The sequence below is a fragment of the Ranitomeya variabilis genome, chromosome 2, assembly GCF_051348905.1.
Source record: "Ranitomeya variabilis isolate aRanVar5 chromosome 2, aRanVar5.hap1, whole genome shotgun sequence".
NCBI classification, from domain to species: Eukaryota; Metazoa; Chordata; class Amphibia; order Anura; family Dendrobatidae; genus Ranitomeya; species Ranitomeya variabilis.
The window spans coordinates 582,069,197-582,085,962 of NC_135233.1; the positions used below are offsets into that span (position 1 = coordinate 582,069,197).

The following is a 16,766-nucleotide window of genomic DNA, read 5'->3' on the forward strand; positions in this document are numbered from 1 at the left end:
GCCTACTGCAGGCTCCGAGGGGGTGGGGCAGAAGCTGTCTTTCACCTACTGCGGGCTCCGAGGGGGTGGGGCAGAAGCTGTATTTTGCAGAGGCTCTCAGGCTGGATCTAACAAAGTATCAATTTTTTCTAGAATGTTCCATCCTTGTTGGTTGTCTTCGTTTTTACGACAAGTTTTTGACAATTTGAAAACTCATATTTTGATTTCTATCGGTATAAGATATAAGAATAGTTAAGAACACTCTCTTAAGGGGATCCTGTCATCAAAAGTGCACAGTTTTTGCAGTTATTTTTACTCCTGCTGCCCTCCTGTTTTTTTTTTTTTTTGTTTAACTCTGCCATACGGCTGTAGAGCTAATTATTATAGACTTTAATAAGCCGGCGTGGCTCACAGGGTAATAATACAAATCAGCCAAAAGCTACGCCCCTGAAGAATTCTGTAAGCACCACCCCCTAGGAAAAGACCATCAAAATTGGCAGTATAAAAAAAGTTCCATATCTTGTATCCATATGGTGGATTCAAACAAACCAAAAAACAGAATAATCAGGGGAGCAGCGGGAAGAAAATAATACCAAAAGCTGTCCCACTTTTGATTGTATTCCAGGTATGCAGACGTTTCCCAAGATCTTCTCTGTTAGAAACTATCCCTCCATAGAATGGCGGTATTACAATATTGACACACTGTGCCGTATTATGGACAGGAATGGAGCCATAATAAGTACTGTTAGTCGGTACGTAATGCCTGCCAATGTGAATTACCCAGAACCTAGCATGTCTCTTCTCATATTTCAGGAGAGGAGCAGGTGGGTGGTGGTGGGCTTTCAATACTATCTGAACCCTGAGTGACATTTTTAATGTTTTGAGCTATTTTGACAGTGTAATAACAAAGTTTTAAGTTTTCACTGATCATCCTTCTTCCAGGTCAGACATGGCGACAGCGACTTCGAGGGGTTGTCAGGCACCTAATTAGTGCAGCATTCTGCGCCGCCGCTAGGAACTGAAACCTTTGCAAATGCTGCTAAAGCCGAGAGCCCTTTAATCACTTCCTCATGACTTTAAAATGTCAACCGGTTTGTGTCGTGTCAGTCCGTCATGTGACAAGGACACAGCGCTGAAAAGAATTAATGCTAACAAATTCAGCACAGAAGAAAACGGCTCTAACAATGGACTTGTCACCCACCTTCCTGTATCCACTTTGGTATATGAAAGGAAACAAGTTGTCTTATAAATACCATGGAATATGCGGAAAACCAATTCTGAACCAACTGGTAAATTGTCTGTGATTCCATCATATCATGTTGATCGGAGGCCGATAATAATTTATGTTGAGGATTTGGCTCAATGGAGGTTTTAATATTGAAATGTGGTGAATGTTGATCAAATAGTCCATGTAGTAAGTGACCTGGGTGAGCGGGGGTGGGACTGGAAGCTCAGGGGCGGAGTCTAATGCTGAATCTATAAAAAGGCCCATCTCTCTACTATGTGCCATTTCTAATACTAGTGTTATCTTATGTGATCTAGGGGTATTTGGGTTCCTCAAAATCCCAGAGCCCAAATGTGACCTCACCTTTGATGCTCCTGTCCAATATAATATGGGCCTACAGCATACTCAGAACATCTATGCTGTGCAGTTTGATTAAAAGCCATGCTTGCTCAGGAATTTTCTGAACACCCCTACAAGTAAAAGGCGAGAGATGCTCTTGTGTGACGACCCCCCCCCCCCCCCCCCCCAATTTAGGCTCATTTACTACTACTCAAAGAAAAAAAATTGTTGCTCCAGTATCTGGTAAAATAGTTATTTCTTTATTTTAAGTCCAGTAAAAATGTACAAAAATTACAATGGTTGCCTATATAGGGCAAAGGGAGCAAGGCGCGTTTCTAATGCTCACTTGCGTTTTTTATCAAAAGGATTTACTAAAATACTCCAAAAGTGCCAATGAAAAAACAGTTGGAACAAGTCACATGACAAAGTTACATCAATGAATACATTTCTTAAGCAACAGGTGTGTGAAAACAGTCAATAGCGATTCATGGTTTGTCTCTTTAGCTTAAAACCTTTCGGTCTTCTTGACTCCAGATTAAATATCCAACGCGCTTCTTTCGTTAATTTTTTGTGTTTAAAGGGAACCTGTCACCTGAATTTGGCGGGACCAGTTTTGGGTCATATGAGCGGGGTTTTCGGGTGTTTGATCCACCCTTTCTTTACCCGCTGGCTGCATGCTGGCCGCAATATTGGATTGAAGTTCATTCTCTGTCCTCCGGAGTACACGCCAGCGCAAGGCAATATTGCACCAAAACTGGTCCCGCCAAATTCAGGTGACAGGTTCCCTTTAATATCTCTGCCTTTTGTATGTGGAACTAGTTTTTCTCCACCTATAACTTGCAAAGAAGACATGTCACAATGTTTGTTGTTCAACAATCAAATGCTTTGCAATAGGCGAAACGTTTCCACTGGTATTATTTGCATTGAGTATGTTATTGTAATGTTTATGGAAGTTGGTTTTTAATTTACGTGTAGTGCATCCTATGTGGAATTTATCACATATGGTGCAGTTCATTTTGTATACCACGTTCTCGGAGTCTCAATTATTTATTTTATTAAATGCGTATGCCGTCACTTTCTGATTCTGGGGGTCCGACCTACTTATCATTTTGAGATTGAAGGGGCTGCAGCGCTGAGGTCCCTGCACAGCCTTTTTGTAGCTTGGCGCTGTGCAGAAACCACTGAACTGAGGGGGCAAACGTTATGTCTCCTGGCACAACTTTGTGGTCATGAGTTCTACTGTGCTGGGCAAACTAATTCTTAGGATGGTAAGGGTCCGAGAGGTCGGATCGGCCCAAAATCAATCATAAAGTGATGGCCTACCCCTTTAATAGGATGATAAAATCTACAAGCACAGGAGAAGTACATGTTCATGGTAAAAACAAGATTCAAATGTTCCCTTGATGGAGCCATTGAATTAAGGTCTTTGACTTTTTGGGCAATTTTGGCAAATATGTTGAGACAGGCACAGGAATGTAGCCTTCCAGGGATAAAGGGCAGGACATTAGAAGAAAAACTTGCTCATTGTGCTCTACCGGGATGGTCCTAATGTCACTCATGGGTGAAGAAGATGAATAAAGACCATCAAGAGGTACATGATGGGTATATATCAGCCTACAGTATTCTCCATCACTGCAGTAGGAGGATCGCCAAGATCTGGCACAATTCGTCTACACTAACATCAGGGCATGTCCCTATGGAGCCGGAGGTTCCCTGGCAAGGATTTTCTTCCGGCTGTAGACTACCAAGCCATAGATTATGTGGTGGAAGACCAATGTAGCTCTGCTACAGTTGTCTGATCAGGAGCTATCTTGTCATCTTTTCCACCCTATTGCTCACGTCAAATAGAAAATCTCGGCAGTAGTCCCAATGAATCATGTGTCCTTCTGCATCTCGGGGAAGGAGTTAAGTGAAATGTTGCTGTTGACGAGATGAGATTTCTTATGTCGACTCCACTCAAACTGGGGCCTTCCACCAAACGATGTGTGGTGTCTGAGAAACACGTTGTCACAGTGATGGAAACGGCTAAATTGATGTCCTCGGTTGTTCCCCCCCACCTCCCATCTTTAAACCATTTAACTTAAATACCATTAGATCTCGTCAGTTTTGTGCAAGCGAGCAACGGGAAAGTTAACAAGCAAGTGACCTTTCTGGAGAGAAGCGGTAATAAGATATCACTGCTGTCCTCTGTGTCTCTAACCAAGATCCATCTACTTAGTCCAGCGTAAGAGCGGGCTAATGATGCCAGGGAGCGCCTCCACGTATACAGCGAGAGATGATTAGGGCTGACATGGTAATGATGATCCTGCATACTGAGGTGGCAGAGCTATGCGATACGTGAGGTGTCCTTCAGTCAACATCAGTACCAACATGTGCAAAGTTGCTTAAAGGGAACCTGTCACCTGAATTTGGCGGGACCAGTTTTGGGTCACATGGGCGGGGTTTTCGGGTGTTTGATTCACCCTTTCCTTACCCGCTGGCCAATATTGCCTTGAGCAGGCGTGTACTCCGGAGGACAGAGAATGAACTTCAATCCAATATTGCGGCCAGCATGCAGCCAGCAGGTAAGGAAAGGGTGAATCAAACACCTGAAAACCCTGCCCATATGACCCAAAACTGGTCCCGCCAAATTCAGGTGACAGGTTCCCTTTAAAGGACTGTTCCCTTTTTTTTTTAATTGATGAGTTGTGTTCTGATTCCTGACACCTTTGATGATCAAGTGCTTGAAGAAGCAATTTGTAGAGTTGAGGACAGGATCCTGGTCTGGCGCCCATGCACACAGCCTAAACAGAATATGGCGAATGTCCTCCAAACTGATTAGCAGACCCCGTGACGACATGATGTTACAATGGACGTCATGACATCACAGGGATGTGCTAATGGGTAGAGGCACCCATGACGCCTGCAGATAGGAAAAGGTTTGCAGGGCTCTGGTCTAGTGATGAGGCCACTGGACCACGGTTCTGTGAATCATTGTGCTCAACCTTGTTTGTTAGGTGCCGTCTTTTTTTGTAATTTAACTGCATGATTTTTTTTTTTTTATCTCTGTAATTGGTGTTTGTTTGAAAACTTGGTGGTGTTTGCCTTCTATAGCCTTTGTGTTGTTTGGTCTATTGCTGGAGTTAACTGTAAATGAGTCGGTGAGTTATTTCTGACCAGAGAGAGTTGTACCTCTTAAGTGGCATTCAAACATCTAGATATCATGTTCTGAGTACAGATCCTGGGTCTCCTGACCCGCCTTACAATGTGAAACTAAAAAATGATCAGTAGTACCTGGATGTAGCTAAATGTTCTGCCAAAGTTGTTTTTTTTTTCCATTTTTTATTCAGTTACCGTACTTCTTTACATATGATGAAATTGTGAGCACACCTACTATTGCGTGACGACCTCACTCCTTAGAAGAGCTGCTTCACTGTCTTGGGCTTCAGTCCTCCTTAATTTTGTAGGCCAGCACTGAAAGTTGTCTATAGTATGTACATTGTTTAGCGTATGGAGCTATCTGAGTGAGGTTGAAATTTGGTTGCAGGCGGGTTGTCAATTTTATCAAATGTCTGAAGCTGAAAAGTCGAAGTGTTTGATGTCTTACTAATCTGACTTGAGCTTTGCACATCTTGGTTCACTCCTGCACCCTCTTTGAAGATACTTTGGAGTTTAGCATATTTTGTATAGAAGGGATATGAATATTGGCTAGCATCATCATGATGGGGGCAATGGCTTAAAATATGATCTGGCATGGCAGGACGAAATTTTGAATATTTGTCATATGGAGGATCTATCGACAGAAGTCACGGGTGACAACATAAAGTTTGTTTGGTTGTGGCAACTGTGGATTCTCTTTATGAACTCACCTGAATTATGTTCCTTATTTTCCTGAGCGAAAAGATTTGACAATCCTGGGATATAATTGATTTGGTCATCCCTCTTAGACAATTGTTTGATTCCTACTATTTCTCCTTCTGAATCTGGAAAATATGGAGGTTAAATTTCCACCAACTCCCCTCCTTACTTCTCTCCACCCTGTCCTCCCTGTGTTTGTGTTATCTCTTGTATGATCTTCTTCTTCTTTTTCTCCTACCTCTTCCTACTTTTCTATCTAATTGAATTTATATATCCTTCTTAGGTAGCGGTCTTCACCAATGTTTTTTTTTTTCTACTTGATATATGTTTAATATAATACATAGAACAGAGTATAGTGTCTAAATTATCTTAAATGTGTCTTTGATCAATTTTGATATACAAGAGCGATATTATAATTCTCTGATTATTGCATGCAATGAGGCCCTGTGTGGCCCAAGTGTAAATGTGTTTTTTATGTTATGTTTTGTTATGTTTAACCAATAAATTATGATTAAACTAAAATATGAGGTGGTATATATTAATGAAGACATATCTCAATTTGTGTGTACTGCCTCTTAGCCAAAAAACTGTATTTTTGATGATCCAGACTTATGCTTCTTTTCAGTACATTGTCCATATATGTAGATTGTATTGTTTTTGTAGTATATGTATTTAGTGATGCTCCTCTGAAAGTACCTTAAAAGTGTTAAAAGGCTCATTCTGTAAATCCTAAAACTGAATCCATAGAAGATCCCAACTCTTACAAAGGACCAATCAGCAGGTCAATAAGTGGTCATGTATTTGCTTTTATTTCATTCCCACTGCTCCCTTGAGTCTTCTGTTTTTTGTGCTATCCAAATGCGCCATATGGTTCCTGAGATATGTTTATTTTTATTTTGTGCTATTTTTTATAGTCTTTATGAAGGGAGTGTGGCTCTTAGAGAAATTCTGCTGAGCGGCCTAAAGACACGCCCCAGAGGATCCTGTGAGTCACGCCCCTTTTTAAAGATCATAAAAATTAGCATTAAATTATTATTATTTACTATTATAGAGACATTTATTCCATTTCACTTTACATGTGTGGAGGGGTATACATAATAAAAACAGGTACTATAATCTTGAACAATACAAGTCACAACTGGTACAGGAAGAGAGAGGACTCTGCCCACGAGGGCTCACAATCTTCAATAAATAAAAAGGTCCATATATGTGAAAATGTATGGTGGATTTAGAAGAAATCAAACAAATGAATACTCAGATGAGCAGTGTGAATAACATAAGTGTTAAAAAATTGGACACTTTTGAGCTGGTGATGGGTCCTCTTTCAAAAAAGGTTTAGATAGTGAGGGTTTTGCTTGTTGTCTAGGTGTTGCCTAATTTTGAAGATTAGCAGACTGAGTGTCTAATAAAACCCCTTTAGGGATGAGAAATGATACTAACAGATTATCCATAGAGTAAATGGATTAAACTTAAGGGATAATGTGATTAATGCTTAACAATGTATTGTAATTAATCAATACGGTCAAACAAGTAAGGCTTAAACTAACTCAGGTTGTATTGGCGTGTAGCATTTTGTTGAGGCTCCTCTATGGGATATCACTTTCTTAAAGCTAATATTTCTTCTACCTAGATGAATGGCTGCAGTCCCCTTTTTTCTTGAGAAACTTTAGCTTCAGGCCCCTGATGAAGCCAGTCATGGTGAAACATGTTGGGGAGGCTATGAGCAATTTGTAATTAGAGATGTACTGCAGTCTCAGCAGTGAAACTTGCATTTTTTTGTGATATTTATGTCATACCTTGACAATATGCTCAAAATTTTTCCAGATGGGACAACCCCTTTGAAATTATGTGTACATGGCCCTGTGGCATTCCAATCACAAATGTTGTGCTGTTGTTTACAGCTAATGATGGTGAATGAGGTCCGGCAGAAGGTTTTGATTTCTATTAATTACTTGGTCACAGCATGAGCACATTAGTTGTCACTGGTTGAAATGTAAGAGGTGGACTACAAGTTCTATGTGGTCATAAACTAATAGCATTGTCCCGGTTTTGACAAACTTGGCCACAGCTTTTATTTTGTGGTGAAAATCAGTTTCATTGACTTAATTGAAGCCAAGTTGCAATAGCGGATGTGACCAATGGGCAGGTGTGGCGCTGTTTTTGAACTAAAGTTTAGTGATTTTCTTCCTGTCCATCCTATTTAACCAAGGCTGCGAATCCTACCTAGATTGTGGCAGGAGCCTACACAGAGTCATCTTTGTGTGGGAGCTTTCCCTCTTGAGCCTGAAAGGAACCTATTAAGTTGAGTGTTGAAATATTAAGCCGACACGGTCTTTGTGTTCAAGTGCAGCTGGACAATTCTCTCAATTGGAAGGGTCGAATGCTTGAGAGGATTGTTATCTTTTTCTCCACAAAACCAATTCCTGTCACACTAGGAGGGGAGTGCACTAGTTGCAACCGCTGCTGAATGAACGAGTGCAGTTTACAAAGATCTATGCTGGAAGAGCTGCGTATGCAAGTGTAAATGTGAACTCACTAACTTGACACACAAAATCACTGCCATTCATTGCAATGTTGTTTTATTTGTGGCAAATACATGGATATTTGTAAGACAGTCACAGATAAATCAGCAATAACTGGCACGTGTGAACATACGTATAAAAAAATGGCACGATCTCACCCATTTGTCGCCTCTCGATTTTCTGAAGGTTCCTGTGGCCTCAGGATCCGTGAGACTTTTAATCATGGGGAGAAGAAAATACACCAGAGGGGGGAGAGGGGACAGGACCTACTCTCCCTGTCGTGCCCTGTGTGAAAAACTCCCGCCCTCACAAGGGCAGTACCCAAATATGAGCCTGTTAAAGTGATATCCTTGGCAAATGTAGCCACCCTGGAATTGTGTTTCCCTAACTCTTCCCAACGCGTTTCCTCCCCTGTTCAGGGGGTTCATCAGGGGAAGTTGCCCAGGTTAGATGGAGTATTCTGCAGTGGCAGACATAACCTCCAGTAGTAACAAATGTAGTAACAGATTCCTCAGTGTGAGGAGCAAAATGGTCTCGAGATGGTATCGAGAACAGTACTACACAGCAGAACAGTACTACACAGCGCAGGCGCCGGTTTGAAAACGTAAACAGCGCTGAGGGGGCGGCACAGAAAGACCAAGAAGATGTGAGTGACGGCAGAGGAGCGTTTCGAGCTGGGGAGGGAGGACCAGCCTACGTGGCTAGAGACACCAATTATGGCTAAGTATCAAATCGCTTTTTTGGGGGTATACTTGAACCTAAAACTAAAAGAGCCACCTTGTTAGAATGCAGCATTATTGCTGCACAAGGTGGCTCTTTTAGTTTATAACGGCTGGAGGGGGGTGACAGTGGCCCTTTAAGTCCTTGTTTGTAATCACACATGTGGTTTAATTTGTCCATTAGGATTGGACTATTTAGTGTTTGCATTGTACTGTGTAATTAGTAATTGTCCCCTCCTGTGTGTAATTGGACTTTCTGTTGAGTCTCCTCCTCCTAATCCCAGCTGGTCTGCATTTCCTGTGTCTTTAGTTTAGTATAAATGTAGTGCACTAGGTCTGTTTGACCGTGGTCTGAAATGTAGTGCACTAGGTCTGTTTGACCGTGGTCTGTCATGTTAAGTATGTTGTATAAGTATGCAGCAGAAATATTACCAGAAAGAGAACCAGGAGAGAACAGGTAAGAGCCAACTCGGTTTAATACATGTACTCAAGTTCCTTCACTATCATTCACACTGCCTCATCTCATGCTAACACTAACAGCTTAGCCTCAATTACTCAACACCCTCGGACTCAAACACAATCTCTCTCTGTTTCTCCTCACTGCTGCCAACCTATCTCCCAATCCAGGAACACCACAACTCATATCTCCCATTACTAACTCCTCCTATCAATGCCAACACAACATAAACAACCCAAAGTACACAAACTACTAATGCATGCCCTTCACAACCACGATCCAAATACCTTGGGAATGCTCACTATATCTGCAATCAACTCTATGTAATTCCCAAACACCTGGCTCCTTCACTTTCTGTCTGCTGACATTCCCACCATCATCATGGGTGACTTCAAAAACACCATTAACACTTGCAAGTCAGCAACTTCCAAACTCCTCTCACTCACATCATGTTTTGGACTTGCTCTAAGGTCCTCCTCAGCCAACCACACAGACACACATACATTACACCTACACTGCACCCTGCTCTGCTCTCTATCTAACTTCACAACCTCACCACCACACTAATCCCATCCCTAACCCATCTCTTCAACCTATCACTAACTTCTGATACCTTCCACTCTGCTTTCAAACATGCCACAATCACACATATCCTTAAAAAGCCATCGCTTGACCCAAACGCTATGTCAAACTATCACCCCATATCTTTGCTCCCATTTGCTTCCAAACTCCTTGAGCAACACGTCCATACTGAACTTTCCTCGCACTTTGCATCTAACTCTCTCTTCAACAACCTACAATCTGGCTTTTGTCCCCACCATTCCACTGACACTGCCCTAACCAAACTTACCAACAACTTACTTACAGCCAAAGCTAACAGACAATTCTCTATACTCCCCCTTCTAGACCTGTCCTCTACCTTTGACACAGTTGACCACTGCCTCCTACTACAGATCCTCTCTTCCTTTGGTGTCTAAGAACTTGCCCTATCTTGGATCTCCTCATACCTTACCAACTGCACATTTAACATTTCCTAATCAAAAACTAACTCCTCACCTCACCCTCTCTCTGTTTGTGTCCCTCAAGGCTCTGTCCTAGGACCCCTTCTCTTCTCTTCCCAATCTATACCTTTGGCCTGGGACAACTCATAAAATTCCTATGGCTTCCAGTACCATCTATATGCTGATAACACTCAGATCTACCTCTCTGGCCCAGATGTCACCTCTCTGCTCTCCAGAATCCCAGAGTGTCTATCAGCCATATCCTCCTCCTTCTCCTCTTGCTTCCTCAAACTCAATGTGGACAAATGTCATTATCATTCCTCCATCTCACATACCTTCCCTACCTGATCTATCACAAGAAATGAAATCACACTTTCCCCTGTCCAGGAAATCTGCTGCCTTGTAGTAACCCTGGACTCTTCCCTGTCCTTCAAACCGCACATCCAAGCTCTCGACACATCCTATCGCCTCCAGCTCAAAAATATCTCCAGAATCCATCCTTTCCTCAACCCTCACTCTACCAAAATGCTTGCACACGCCCTAATCATCTCCTGCCTCGACTACTGCAACATACTCCTCTGTGGCCTACCTTCTGACACTCTTGCACCCCTCCAGTCCGTCCTTAACTCTGCTGCCCGACTCATTAATCTCTCTCCTCACTACACTCCTGCTTCCCCTCTTTGCAAATCCCTTCACTGGCTCCCAATTTCCCAGCATATCCAGTTTAAACTACTAACACTGACCTACAAAGCCATCCATAACCTTTCTCCTCCGTATATTTCCAAACTAATCTCTCAATATCTTCCCTCACGTGATTCTCCGGTCCTCTCAAGACCTCCTTCACTCCCCATCCAATCATATCAAACACTTCACCAAAATATCCCCCATCCTCAGAAATTATGGACCCCAACATGTCCACTTATACACCGCATTTGGATCCTTTACACAGAACCTGAAAACCCATCTCTTCAAAAAGCTTACAACCTGTAATGACCACACAGCCACCTCAACACCATCAAAGCTAATGCAACCACAGGCCTACTGTCTCCTTGGAGCACCAGTGTGTTTGTGCCTAGTTTCCCCGGCGTTACTCTGCATTTCTGTGCTCTTACCCTTTGCTCTTTTCCCCCTAATCAACTGGGATACTGTTACCTGTATGGATGCTGCTCAGTTCCCTGCTCTGCTGCATAGCTGTTCATGTGTTGTAATGTCTTTACTCCGCTGCACGACCATCCACATGTGCACTCCCCCCTGGCTGCAACTGTAGAAACTATCTGCAGGTTGCCAGGATCTCTGCAGCTAGTGCATGACTTTCCATGTGTGTCCAGCCTTGCTAAACTGCCAGCTGCCTTAAGCCTCAGTTCCTGTGCTGACTATGCTGTACTGGTTTCTGTCTGTGCTTAAGGTACCGTTACACTAAACGATTTACCAACGATCACGACCAGCGATACGACCTGGCCGTGATCGTTGGTAAGTCGTTGTGTGGTCGCTGGAGAGCTGTCACACAGACAGCTCTCCAGCGACCAACGATGCCGAAGTCCCCGGGTAACCAGGGTAAACATTGGGTTACTAAGCGCAGGGCCGCGCTTAGTAACCCGATGTTTACCCTGGTTACCATTGTAAATGTAAAAAAAACCCAAAAAAACAAAAACAGTACATACTTACTTTCCGGTGTCTGTCACGTCCCTTGCCGTCAGCTTCCCACACTGACTGAGCGCTGGCCGTAAAGCAGAGCACAGCGGTGACATCACCGCTGTGCTCTGCTTTTACTTTACGGCCGGCGCCATAGTCAGTGCGGGAAGCTGATGGCGAGGGACGTGACAGACACCGGAATGTAAGTATGCACTGTTTTTTTTTTTTTTTACATTTACAATGGTAACCAGGGTAAACATCGGGTTACTAAGCGCGGCCCTGCGCTTAGTAACCCGATGTTTGCCCTGGTTACAAGCGAACACATCGCTGGATCGGTGTCATACACACCGATCCAGCGATGACAGCGGGTGATCCAGCGACGAAATAAAGTTCTGGACTTCTAGCTCCGACCAGCGATGTCACAGCATGATCCTGATCACTGCTGCATGTCAAACACAACAAGATCGCTATCCAGGACGCTGCATTCTCACGGATTGCTGTCGTTCTCGTTGGAAAGTTGCTCAGTGTGACGGTACCTTTAGGGTACACAAGGCCACACCTTCTCTGATTTTATTAGGGGCAGTGTGTGCCGTTCAATTGCAGTCCCCAGCCTGTTGTTGAGGGGCAGCTCCTATTTAAAGTTCCTCTTCCCTGTTGGGCATTGCCAGAGCTTCTCATTAGGTTTCTTAACGTAGCCGTGTGTGTTTGGTCCTCCATGTTGCTCTTGGTCTGCCTAGTTTTCAGCTCCTGCTCTGCTTGCTATCAGTTCTAGGAAAATTGATGTCTTGGTCCCTGGACCTGTCCTGTGCATGTGCTGGTACCAAAGGTCTTCCCTTGAATGTGGATTCCTGCTGTGTGATGTTCCTGAAATCCTTCTGTGTCTTAAACACTTACCCCGTGACTGTGAGTTTCCTGTAACCTATATCTTGAGAATAAACCTGTGCTCGTCTTCTGAATATGGAGTCCAGTGTTCCTGCTGAGCATCTACTATGATGTGCTAGCTCCGTCCAGCTTCAGTCCGATGCTGTGGTGCTTGTACCATACCACCTGAGTTAATTCCTAGGTCATGTCACATGTCTGGAGTCTGCCAACCACTGTCTGGTACCTGAAGCCGTGTCTGTTGTCCAGAGACCAGATATCCATCCTGTGTCCTGATATCCAGTCCATGGTCCAGCTGGTGTTTCAGAGTCGGTCCCACTTGTGTTCCTGGACAGGCTACTCCTCCGTGTTCCTGAGGAGTCTCCAGTCTTGTTTCCTGGTGACGACTCGGCCAGTGGATCCTGAATCTGACCAGCCAATGTCTTGAGCTTCCATGTCGGTGTTCCAGGATCCATGCTGTCTGTGCTTTGCCTGTGCCCTGGGGTCCATCCTGTAATGACATCTGTCTTAGGTTGGTGTCTAATGTTCTCCTGCTGTGCCAGTGTTTCGCCTGAGAGAGAGGTTCTCCTGATATGACCGTGCCAGATGACCCTGGACTGCATCAACCCGTGATGACCTCTTGCCATCGTGTGACGTCTGCTGTCCTGTGATGTTCACCCTTCCTTGATGTGCAGAATCAGAAGCCAAGCGTTATGTCTGATGTTCTGTATCACGACTTTGTCTAAGTAAACTTTGTGTCTTCATACATAAAATTGTGCCATGTCATCTATTCCTGCATGTCACCGCCTTGCCCACATGCTCAGCTGCCACAGACCTCGGACCCCCCTCTGTGGTCCAGTGGGTCCACATTCCATTACCACCTGGGACAGCAGACACCCAACATCATCGTGGACTGGTGGCGTGGGAGCATAAGTTAAGTCGCATCTCCTCCGTCCTGATTGTGACACTCCTTCCCCATAATCCTAAAAAAAAAACATGTGTAACCGTAGCATTTTAAAGATATAAACATGTATTCATATGTCAAATACTAACATTAGTGATGGACAACAATGTGGACATGTCGTCCAACATAGAGACCAGAGAGGGGGGTGTAAAAACACAGAAAGACAACGGAAAAGTCCATAAAGAATGTAAAATATCAAACCTTTAGTATACAATATACAAAAACAAGTATAGTAAAACAGTAGTCAATTCCACAGAAAACCAAGTGCACAAACGCAAAATGACTCACAGGACCGGTGAGACAGAGCAATCACACGTGCTAGCCACAGTGCCATCACTTAAACAGAATGAATGGGAAGGGCAAAGTGAAGAGGAAATTAATATGGAAAGAAATGACGTGTAAGTATTGAATAATATGCAAAAAAATTATAATGATATGGTTTCTGTGACTAGTGTGAATTGGAGGGAAACAGCCACATTAAAACAATAAAAAAAAAAAAAAAAAAGATGAGTAATAAGGCTGAAAAAACTAAAAGGGAACATAGTGAGGGAAAAACAATTCATACTCAATTAAAGAATCCTAATAAAAGGCAATATTTGTAGTAAAGTTATGAGCTAACGTATTAAACAGAGACTTGACATTCTACAGCCAATGAGGAATGAATTATTTATACCATCAACAATGAACAATTAGTGTCTATTTACTGTGTTTAGCACAGATCTCGCTCTTGTGACACCCCAGGAGTCCGGTTGCCACAGTAGCATTGCCTCCCTCACAGAGGATGATGTCATACCTGGAAGCAAGGAGGGGTCCCCTTACCGGATAACACCAGCATCCAACTCTTTTTTCTTACTCCAGACCAGAAGGGGGAGCTCTAACATCTGGTTTCAAGGGAGCTTCCCTATAAGTTCTGGCCTGGAGATGGGGTTAGTGAGTCTGAGACAGTGAGAGGAAAGGAGAAGAGAACCTGGGGAGTGAAGCTGTAACCAAGCTCACCCCAGAGCTGAGCACTAGAAACCAGAATCCATGGTTGCACAGGTACTGAAGTCCCAGCAGCTAAATCCGGAGGGCAGGAGACTGCAGGTCTCCTGGCCCATCTAACACGCAGCAGCACAGCAGCTCACCCCAGAGACACCACGAAGGAGTGACACTTGTAATAGGCTCAAGCGGCCAGCCATGTGGGTACTGTTTTATTTGAACTGCCAGACAGTGAGAGGAACATGAGCAGAGGTTAAAGCAGCAAAGACCTAACAGGACAGCACAGTAGAAACACCTCTAAACCCACCTGGCTAGGTGAATCCTAAATTGCTTCCAGGCTGCCCCAGATCTCCATTACCATCTGTTACCCGTGCCCCAGATGGCACCTTCTGCCATCGAGTAAAGGTAAAGAAAACTACAGACCTTGTGTCCTCCAGTCATTTCTTACACCCTCAGTCCTGCACCCCAACGTACACAATCCCTTACAACAGTACCAGTAGCCCTGAGGCCCCGCTCAACCTGTGGAGAGCAAAACCATTCCAGCTTAAACCCCCTTAAAAACTGCCCAACCCAGACAGAGTACCCCATGGCCCAAGCAGGCGTCGCACTCTTGCAACAATGGACTATAAAGCCAAGGAAAAGTCCTGGTTGGGACAAATGGACCAGGGTTTTGGGGATAATGTGGTCAATGCACAGCAGAGTGACAATCACAAGTGGGTTGATCTCTTCCCTTCTATACAAAGTATGCTCATTAAGGGCAGCAGGCTCTGGTGAAATAGCATTTTTTGAAAAATATTTGGGGCAAAAACTTATCCTTAGGGGCCTACGAGTGAGGGTCACCCCTACTTTCCCATTGGATGATGAGATGCTTATGGCTAACTGGGAGGAGGCATAAACTGGCTGCTCTAATATCCTCATGCAGTTATTGATCAAAGTTAATACTAATTCGATATGTGACCTTGACAAATGTATTGATGCTGCTCAAATGTAACTTAGTGTCGGTTGTGCCCCTAAGAAAGTACAAACTTAGGAAATAGAGTTAGAAAATGCAAGAGATTACCAATTGAAAAAAGTTTCTTAGGGTACTGTCTCACAGTGGCACTTTGGTCGCTACGACGGCACGATCCGTGACGTTCCAGCGATATCCATACGATATCGCTGTGTCTGACACGCTACTGCGATCAGGGACCCCGCTGAGAATCGTACGTCGTAGCAGATCGTTTGAAACTTTCTTTCGTCGTCAAGTGTCCCGCTGTGGCAGCATGATCGCATCGTGTAACAAAGGTTGTATACGATGTGCGCACAGTAACCAACGGCTTCTACATCGCAAATACGTCATGAAATTATCGCTCCAGCGTCGTGCATTTCAACGTGTGACCGCTGTCTACGACGCTGGAGCAATATTGGAGCGACGCTGGAGCGTCACGGATCGTGCCGTCGTAGCGACCAAAGTGCCACTGTGAGACGGTACCCTTATTGGAGAAAGGTAACACCTCAGCCTCATCGTATACAACGGAACACCTCACATGCATCCATCTCTTCTCTAAGTGAACAGTCCGATACATCCGCTTCATAAATAGTGACACGCTCAGGGGCAATGAATAAGAAGTCACCAGATTTCAGCTACCATCCCTATTGACATCACAAATTTCGCTCCCCTGAGAGAGGTTGTAGGGATAATAAGGTAATTAACCTGAGTAAATATGCACTTTGTACTGCTGACCTGTCTCTATTATGTAAGGGCCTTTCCTTTTCTCCATCTGCGACCTTTGACACCTTCACTGCCATCAAGGACCTCCACATTTTTGCACAATCGTTACTGTTCAAACATCATTTTTTTAATTTGGATAATTTACATTAATTAGTCCTCACAAAGGAAGAACAATCAGAGCTGAGAGTTTTGGAGGAGTTGTGCACCGAACACAACACCCACAAAGGAGGTAAGATACCTCAATCCATTAGGTCACACTCCAAGAAATTATCCCCTCTTTCCACATGTGCTAATATCAATCTATTTGTTCAGGTTGTTACTAATAATTTCTTAGAATTCTCACATCGTATACATCGTGACAAACTGACGGGTGAGAAGCGTCTATCGTTACAATACCTTCAAAATCTGCCTGATGTAGTGCTGAAGCCGGCACACAAGGAGGGGAACATTGTCATAAGGTACCTTCACACTAAGCGACTTAACAACGATATCGCTAGCGATCCGTGACGTTGCAGCGTCCTGGATAGCGATATCGTTGTGTTTG

The 16,766-nt window shown here is 43.8% G+C and overlaps 1 protein-coding gene across 5 annotated transcripts in view; it reads right to left on the reverse strand.

Moving 5' to 3' along the window:
* Positions 1 to 16,766, reverse strand: part of WWOX (WW domain containing oxidoreductase) — a 1,206,506-nt gene that overhangs the window by 7,529 nt on the left and 1,182,211 nt on the right. The window lies entirely within an intron of this gene.